At 40.8% G+C, this 9347-nt stretch overlaps 1 long non-coding RNA gene across 4 annotated transcripts in view; it reads left to right on the forward strand.

Moving 5' to 3' along the window:
- Positions 1 to 8908, forward strand: part of LOC108448475 — a 10253-nt gene extending 1345 nt beyond the window's left edge. Inside the window, exons 2-4 of one of the 4 annotated variants that reach the window (XR_001864368.1) lie at positions 1593 to 1811; positions 3273 to 4497; positions 4903 to 8625. This is a non-coding gene — a long non-coding RNA (uncharacterized LOC108448475). Of the gene's footprint in view, positions 1 to 1592; positions 1812 to 3272; positions 8626 to 8730 lie in introns of those variants that run through there. The other 3 variants (XR_001864367.1, XR_001864366.1, XR_001864365.1) reach the window with 3 other exon arrangements.
- Positions 8909 to 9347: the final 439 nt, after the last annotated feature.

Below are 9347 nucleotides of genomic sequence, written 5' to 3' on the forward strand. Positions count from 1 at the left end.
AAATAAAGGGAGCAGCTGCGATTGCAGGAGCGATTCTGCTGCCACCACGATCTTGGAGCAAATTTAAAGTAGAGAAAACCGGGGAAATGGGTACGGGGAAGAGGTTTGGGGAGGAACTCGGGGTAGCCTGGCCATTGCCACCCCGGGCAGGGAACAAAAGAAATCAGGAGGAGGCAGGCAGACGGTAGCAAACCTGTGCACTCTGGCAGAATCCATCTCCCGGTTTCTCTTGAAGCAGGGAAGAGGGAACAGGGATGCAGGGAGAGGGAAGTGGTAAAGGGTTTTTAAAACTGGGGTTAACATTTCCCAACCATTTCACAAGACTATCAACAGCTTTTGCTAGCTTGTAAAGCAGGTAACTTTTTCCCAACATGAACAACCATCGCACAAAGCGCTTTAAATACTCAACTAACCACTGCTTAAATAACCACTGAACAAAATGTTTTAAACCTTCCCTGGTATAACGAAAATTTTCCCGAACAAGGACTCTTAGAACTGGGAGAAAAACTCCTCGCAGGAGATGAGAAAACTCTGCCCCCATCTTCCTCTCTCCTCAACCCTTGAGATAAAAGGCAATTAACAAAAAAAGGATACAAAAGTAACCCATATTACCCTAGAGGGTCAAATAAAAGTCTCGAGGATGGTCCACTGACTTTAGACCAGTCTTCTCTTTCCCCAGAAGGTTCTTGGTCTCCCCCGCCAAGCCCCTGATAGAACTCAGAGGTTTCTTTGGGGCTATGGCTGCTCAAATGCGACTTAAATCCAGGAACTACTGGAGACACTGTCGGGGATGGTCTGAGGCCCCATATTGGGCGCCTGGCTCTGTGGGGTCCCGCGTACACCCACAGAAGCACGGGTGGGTTCAGTATTACAGCTGGTAGCAAAGAGTCGAGAAGGGTATTTGCGTGCGTTCCGGCAGGAGCATTTATTGCTGCTACACTGTCAAAGGTTGCAGTTTGTTGCTGCTACACTGTCGAAGGTTGCAGAGGCAAATACCAACATGATCCTGAAATTCAGAGTTTTACCCGGGGGCGGGGAAAAGGCGGGACTGGGGAACAGGGACCAATGGGGAACTCTGGGGGAGTGACGAGGGGGTAGAGACCAACAGCCAACCAGGGAATCCAAACTGGGATAGATTAACAGAACTATACATCCTGGGAGAAGCCTTTCTGGTCACCCTAACATAAAGTGGTTCTTGTGATACTAGGGACTTGTCTGACTGAAAACTCTCTGTTCCTTTAATGTATGTTCACCGGCCACCACAACAGGGTTCCAACACATCCGTGCAGTAACTATAGACTTCAAGACACTCAGATCAATGGTGAAAATAACAATGGTATAAAGAGTTGCAAAACTGAGATCCTTATTTTCCCAAAAAGAGATGGAGACATGTATTCCTTTCTCAGGAACTCCCACAGACCCTGAGGTAGTCTCTTCTGGCAACCCATCAGCACCTCAATACTTTTTTCAGCAGTGTTTTTCCCTTTATTATATAAAGGAAATTGGTTAGTGATTAAGGCACTTGCCTTCTGCTATGGCTGGTAAAAATACTTGGTTTGCAATGGAATAATGTTTAATCTCTTTTCTTTTAGGAAAAAACCCCCTAAACTCAAATCAAACATAAAACATCAGTGAAAGCTTCTTTCTTGACAGCTCAGGAGTGTGAAACCCCAGAAAGATTAGAAGAACATTAAAGTCCCCTGTGATATCTTCCATTGGTCTCTTCTGATCTGAAAAGACCAGTGGGTGTGATGAAGATTCCATCTGTTTCTGGCTTTTCATAAAATCAACTCTGGAAAGTATAAAATGAGGTGAGCAGGGTTATCTTTTGTTGGAAACTGTTCTGATACCACAAATGCCATTTAACTTATATCTGTGATGTCCGTAACACAAGAAGAGAAGATGGTTAGAGTGCCTGCTCTGATATGGTAGTTCCTATACTCCCCATGGATATGTGATGAAGGAACAGGACTAAGCAATTAAAATGCATTTCAAAATAAGACAACGAGCAGAACAGAATATCTCATGTGCACTTCTCTGTGCTACATACATTAAATGCCTGGAGCAAATGTGTGTTTGATAATGCTTAGTTAATGGCATAATGCCTCTCTCATTGTGGTGTTTACTTCTGTGGCTTCAGAATCTCAAATCTGTGAACTTGTAAGCCAATTCCTATTCCCACTATAGCCAAAAAGGAATAAGGATAAGGAATAAGGTCTAAATAGACCTTATTTCACCAGTAGTGAAATCCTGATACTTCAGTCTGTTGCATAAGCTTCCTGTCCAATGCTTGGGGATGATAGTCTTCCAAAGGAAATTCTGTAAATTGCATGGGAGTTCTGCTGAGTTGGGTGGTTAGTGAAGATAGCACAGCTTTATGTGCAGATGTTTGAGCTGAAAACAGCATTTGTCCCACATCTTGTATATGGATCCAATGTGAAAAATGTTAATCCCAGTTGTGCAACATTTCTCTGTTTCAGGCCTTGTTAGAGAGCTGGGTTTTGGGTTTATTCAGGCCTAGTGTTTAAATCCACTTGTTCTACAGTCAGATAAGGTCTTGTATCACTGGAGTCTGAGGGTTTGCATTCTATTTGTCATTTGTAAAAAATGCATTTTTATTTTGTAGGAGTGACTTAATCTTGCTTTCTTTGATTTTGTGCTGGTTTTGGCTGGGGTAGTTAATTTTCTTCATAGTAACTGGTATGTGGCTGTGCTTAAAACCTGTGCTGAGAGCAGTGCTGATGACACAGAGACGCTTCAGCTATTGCTGAGCAGTGCTGATACAGCATCGAGGACTTTTCTGCTTCTTGTGAGGAGGCTGGGGTGGCACAAGAAGCTGACCCCAGCTGACTGAAGGCATATCCACATGCTGATGCAATGACTCCACATGGTGTCATTCTCTGCATATAAGTCTGGGGGAAGAAGGAAGGAGTGGATGTTCAGAGCAATGGTGTTTGTCTTTCCAAGTCACTGACACATGTGATGGAGCCCTGCTGTCCTGGGGATGGCTGAACAACTGCCTCCCCATGGAAGTGGTGAATGAATTCCTTGTTTTGCTTTGCTTGCATACACGGCTTTTGCTTTACCTGTTAAGCTGTATTTATCTCAACACATGAGTTTTTTCACGTTTACTATTCCAATTTCTCCTGTATCCCAACATGAGAAGAGTGAGGCTGCATGGATCTGAGCTGCTGGCTGGGCTTGAACCATGACAGACTTGTTAGCTAAGTACAGAAATGGGGCAAGGTTCACTTTAAATGTGTATTCCCCAGAGAGCTGCCCTAAAACAGGATGGAGGTGGTGGACTCCTGTGCGTACACAAGGATTGGGATATGCCTGAGCTGGGATTTCTGTCCCAGGGCTGTTGGCAAACCTGTGCCTTATGCAGATTCCAAGTTCTGCAGCAGAAAATTGACAGTGGAGGTAGGAATTGTTTCTTTATTAAGTTACATTTATAGATATTCCAAAGTTACTTGTAGATGGACAATTTTTTCTTGAGTATATGGGGTACAATAACCAAGACAGCCACTACTCATCACTGTTTGTACTGTGGGTGAGGGAAGCTTCAAAGATGTAAATGATGCTAAGATGTATAAAATAAAGGTATTAAAAAGGGCCTGTGTCCCTCCTTTGGAAATGAAAATAACCCCTGGAGTGCTTTGACAGAGAAAAGAAAGTAGGATTTCTCATATTTCAGGGACAAGAAAAAGCAAGAATACTTGGTATACACAGCTGTGAATATACAATGTTGTAAACTTTTCAGGAAATGTGAAAAATCAGTGTAGGTAGAGATGACAGGCAGATGACATGGACAATGCATTAGTCCAATATCAACATATCAGGGTCTTGAAATGATTGACAAAATCTGAAAAACCTTGATCTCTGCCCATAAAATATTTCCAGGGGAAGTCCTAGATGTGTACAGTAACAGGTAAAAAAAGTATTTCTGTAAATAAAAGTATTTGTGAGATACGTGGAACAATACACAAGTATCTTTATCTCAAAAGTGCTCAGAACTAAAACTGCCCACTCTTCACCTAGACTTCAAGAACTGAAGGAATAATTTTTCTCTTATTTACAGTGGAATTCAGTAAACTTTGAAACAGCTGCAAGGAAGCTAAGATTTAATTCTTCCAGCCTACGCTTGTTCTACAAGTGTGTGAAAATTAGTTTTCTAGGACTCTCATGCCAATGTTTCACATAAAAATAATACTGTATAATCTCAGAGGTGTTAGGAAGAACTGAGAAAGCCTTGCGTTTTTAGGCCCTTCCTCAAAGGGTAAATCACTTCAAATTTATTGTAACTGGTTATATCCTGATGTAACATATTTTTGTTGGTTTTGTGAAGGTAACAGGCAGATAAAATCCTTCTCAATCTTCTCTATTGTATCAGCTCCTCTTATGCTCAAGTAGGTTGCTAGAAGTCAAGACCAGCATGACATCACAACTTTGGAAGTAGAATCACATAGCTTGCAGTTTCCACACGTCTAACTAATAGTAAGTTGGAGTGGGTGAGTGATTGTGCAATAGCTGTTAGTGTTTTCTTTTTGAGAAGTGAAGTGGCATTGAAAGAGATTAGTTTTCACTTGGTTATATAGCCTCTCATTTCCATGAAAATTTTTGTCAAAAAATATATAACTTCTCCTTTGACAGAACATTACAATTGTAACTTCCCTTTGGCACAGTAGAAAACTTCCCATCTTTTACTTAAAAATATGTTTCAAGTATTGCATCAGCAGAGATCCAGCAACTGTACTTGTGAAATGAGATAATTCAAAATTATTATTTCCAGCATGATAGGTAAATGTAACAGATTAGTAAAAAGCCAGTGCTTGTTTGAGCATCTGTGTTATATATTTCTGATTCTTGGTCTGTGCTTACCAATGCTGTCTGATGTTCCAGGTTCTTGAAGTGGAAGCAAATGCTATAACCACAACAAAGAGAACAGCACAGTGGAAGATTTAAAATAAACTGCTGAAGCTACAGTCGTCTGGCACTAGTCAAATTCACATGATTAAAAATCCTCTCCTGCTTTTATTTCAGCACCTTAGAAGAAACATTGAAATGTCAAGCAAAAGCCACTGGCAACGTAAGAGTAGTTACAGAGAGGATTCATGAGAATATGTTTTCTCTTGGACATGATTCGAAAATTTAGGCTGCTGTCTCAGTCACTTAAGCTTCTTGAGTGAGACCATGACCCAGAAAAACAGTCCTATCTTTCCCCAGTCACATATTTCCACTGCTTCTCCTGAGCCAGTAATAATGTTAGCACAATTACATGGTTAGCTGGGTTAGAGACTAGCTGAAAACTTTGCCCAATTTAGCTTCAAGCAGAACAGGCTGATAGAGCTTCCTCTATGGCCATACAAATAATAATGTGGGCAGGGGGAAACAGACATTATCCTGCATGTGGGAGATCAGGACAGCTGGTTTTGTAACAGTGAACACATGATTCACAGTGAGTGCCAGATAGTATATCTTGTGGTTTTGAGGAGATGAATGTAAAAGTTGGGAAACTATCATCGGGGGCAGCAAAAGTTCCCAACTCACATGCATCCAGAAGGAATTGCACACAAGGATTTTCCTTCCTCTGGTTATGTACTGGTCCCAGAAAGAGGGACAGTTTTGTATCTTTCAGTGTTGGCCATTTTGAAATACTTTGTGTACCATTAGTAGGATCTAGAAGAAGTTCTGTGTAAACTGAGATTTTCTGTGGTGCAAGTGAAAATTAGGCTGTTGGATCTTGTTTACTTTCAGTGGAAAGGAGGCCTTTACCTCCAAAGCTCAGAGTGGCAAAACTCCCTTCTGAAAAGATCCTCGTATATTCATTCAAGTGTTGCAGTCATTAGGCCAGAGCAATTTGACTCAATCTTTGAGACTGATCCTACCATGCAGTTTTTACTGATGCTCTATTCTGCAGGGGCCCCTGATACATTTACTACTGTGATGGCATCTGCAAAATTGTACATTAAGTATAAGCAGGGTATCTTGAAGAGTGAGCACTTGCAGTGAGGCAGTTAACTCAGTGGTTGTATTTCTGCTTCTTCAAGTGGTTCTTCTGGGAAGTTTTGGTCTGCAAAGCTGGTTTAAGTTTTTTGTTTTGTTTTTGGCACTTTTTAAAACTCGTATCAATGGGATTGTGCATGATTAAGGGTATAGATCAAACTCAAAGAGTCTGTGAGTCCTAATGCTCTAGATGAGTGATAGAAAATTTATTTTGCATTACATAACGTATAATTTTTTCTCCTTTTGTTTGCTACATTGTGGCCAGCAGCCTGATTTATCCTCAACCTAAATACTTTGCCAACACATATTTGATTAGAAATATTAGCCATTACCAAGACACATATTTTAGCTATGTAGGCAATTCCACACCAGCTGTGAAGTCTTAAGATAACTCAGTCTGAACAACTGGGAAAATTATGAAACCAGTTAACAGACTCAGACAAAATACTGTATTATCCTTATGGATAAACCACCATATTAAACAGTGAGTTGTATCTTTGTCAACTTTCTTTTGGACAAAAGCAATTAAGGTTCAGGTTATAGACTTCGTAAGCTTGAATACATAATTAGAGTCCGAAGATTGGATTTCACTGGTCTTCAGTCTTTAAGGGGCAGCTGCAAACATCTGACCTGAATTGCCTAAGCACTCCAAAGAAGGAAGTTTGCTTTGTAATCTTGTACCAAATTTTATAATTCATGTAACTCACCCAGTATTAGAAATTATTTTAACTCAGAGATTACAGAAACGAAAAAGTATTTTTTGTTGCATTTTTGCCATTTATTGGAAAGGTCATTTAGAAATTTTACTATAAAATTTGAAGAAAATGGGCATATGCTTATAGACAGATATTCTGTCGTTTGTTATACAAGATATTTTCATGATTTTCAAAATGAATTTGAGGAGGTCTGTCTTTTCTGTTTGGAGCCAGGCTTATCTAGGAGGGCTACAATTTATCATCATATCTTGTTAAATACTTTTATGTTATTCTTTAGACCTTAACTGCCAAATTATGTGACAGTTCAAAGTTCCTGGAATGTAAAAATCTGGGTCTCTAAATCATTTCTAGTTAAGTAGCTTTAAAGTAAAGGGACACTCATCACTGAACTAATCGGTGTTATAAAAGTGTCACATGCATGAGCACAACAGAAGTATGCTGCAGTAAACCTGGTGATGCAGTGAGCTGGACCTAAGAAAATACCTGTTTTAATGCATGCATTTTATTCCCTGAAGCACTCCCTAAGGGGCATTTTTTGAGTGACAGCAGAGGACACTTGGGTAAAGTGTTAGCTGAAGAGTTCCAGCAGTGAAGGGTAGCATTAACTTTGAATGAAAACCAGCAAGCTTGTTCCTTGCTCAAGATAAAAATGTCTTCATTAAATTATATTTTCTTTAATTTAACGTATAAGTCAAATTGTCTAGATTCTTCCCAGTGTTAGTCAGCAGTTTCCTACAGAAATGGCTGTACTGAGTTCCCTTAAACCACACATTGCCAGAAGCAACTGCAGGTCATGGGGCAGTTGGCTGGTTGGCATGACCATGGCAGTTGGCATGACCATGGCTGGTCAGCTGCTGAAATTCTAGAGCTGCCAGAAGGACTGCAGGACACTGAAAATATATAATAATTTTCTCTTTAGGAGTTTAAAAAGTATGGCTAATTTTGCCTTTTGATTGTTTAGAATACTTGCACAATAGTTTAGTTGTATTTTTATTAGTTGCATTTGGTTTTATTTTCATGTTTGCTAGGACACTTTATTCTTTATTTCACCATAAAGTCCTGCTTCTTTAGCTGCTTTAATTCTTGTCACTTTTAACTGTGTGAAATGGATTCCCAGACAGCCAACAGGAAGTGTTTTTAGGTCAGCAGCTAATTTTCCCAGGCCCATTTTGCAGACTCCTATGACTTGTACCAAGTCTATTTATAAAGATGACTTTTTTAACCTATGAACTTGCTATCCTCACGTTGGCATTTTTTCTATCAACTGATGTATCTGCTTGTTGAATGATGGTGACAGCAAAGTTAATAAGCTACACAAGGGGCAAAATGCATTACAACAGACAAGAATTTAATCATTTAATGATGGTCCAGGCACTGCCTGCATCCTGCAGTGTTGGTGTGCATGTCAGAAGCACCACAGGAGGACAGCACATCTGTGATTACAGAGTAATATCTCCATTTTATTTACTTGGTCCCCTTTCCTGTAACACATGAACAACTTGCTTTTTTAAAGATTTTAGTCTTAAAAAAACCCCTTTCATATGGTGAGATTCTATGATTCCCATTCACTGAAGGGGATATGAGATATGGGGGTTAAGTGGTTTTCAAAATTCTTGCACAGTCTGCAATGGAGCAGAAAAATGAACTTGGGTTCCTTGACTGTGGGCATATCTATGGGTGGTTATTCTCAAAAATAAAGCAATCATTAATATTGTCTCTGTGGTTTTCTAGTTTAAAATGTGATAACAAAAAAACATGAGCTTCATGTTGGGGCTCCCCCGCTGCCATGTGGTCCTGGGAGAGGGGCCCTGAGGGCACAGACACGGGGTTTCCCTGCCCTGGTCAGCCTTGTTCACATTGCTTGGTTTGTGTTCCCTGCGTGGGCAGAAGGACCCTTGGTCCCGTGACTGGAACAGTTCCTCGGCAGAGCCCCGGCCATGCGGCTGGAGAAATAAACATCTCTGAAACATCTATCAAGAATTTGTCCATATATGTTTCTTTTCCACAGGCCTTGTTGATTGATACGCATGTTGCAGTATCCCCGCTGTAACAAATGGTGGTTAATGCGAGCAGAACGATCCCTGATCCCTAAGGACAGTGACTGTGATCTGTGAGTAAACTCTGGATTTCTCTTCTTGTTTTTATTTTGCTATTCCATCTCTAAACCATGGAGGAACCGTGGAAAGACTCTTGGCTCTCCGAGCTGCATATGGACATTTATCTTAAACTTGAAAAGATTATTGAGCAACGATTTGTAAATTTTAGCTTAATTCAAGCTCAAAAGGAACTGAAACATTTCCTTTCATGGTTGTTTAAGAACTTTTTCTACGTTTCTCGGGACTTGATTCTTACCAAAGACTTTTGGAAGACCGTTTGGACACAGTTAATTTCTGAGTCAAAATATATGCCGATGGAAGAATATTTTCGTGAATATTATTTAATTACCGAGACTGTTGAGCAATGGCAGCTGTGTCTTGGCGAAGGGAAGCCTGGCTCAGGGACCGTGCGACCCAGGCCATGTGGACCGAGCACTCTGTGAGCAGCAGTGAGGCAGTTCCCGTGTGCGGGTGGAGCGGCGCGAGCTGCAGTGTTGGCAGTGGAGCGAGGCGCCGTGGGCGCCCGCCC

Source organism: Corvus brachyrhynchos, unplaced genomic scaffold, assembly GCF_000691975.1.
Source record: "Corvus brachyrhynchos isolate BGI_N302 unplaced genomic scaffold, ASM69197v1 scaffold167, whole genome shotgun sequence".
Lineage (NCBI taxonomy): Eukaryota > Metazoa > Chordata > Aves > Passeriformes > Corvidae > Corvus > Corvus brachyrhynchos.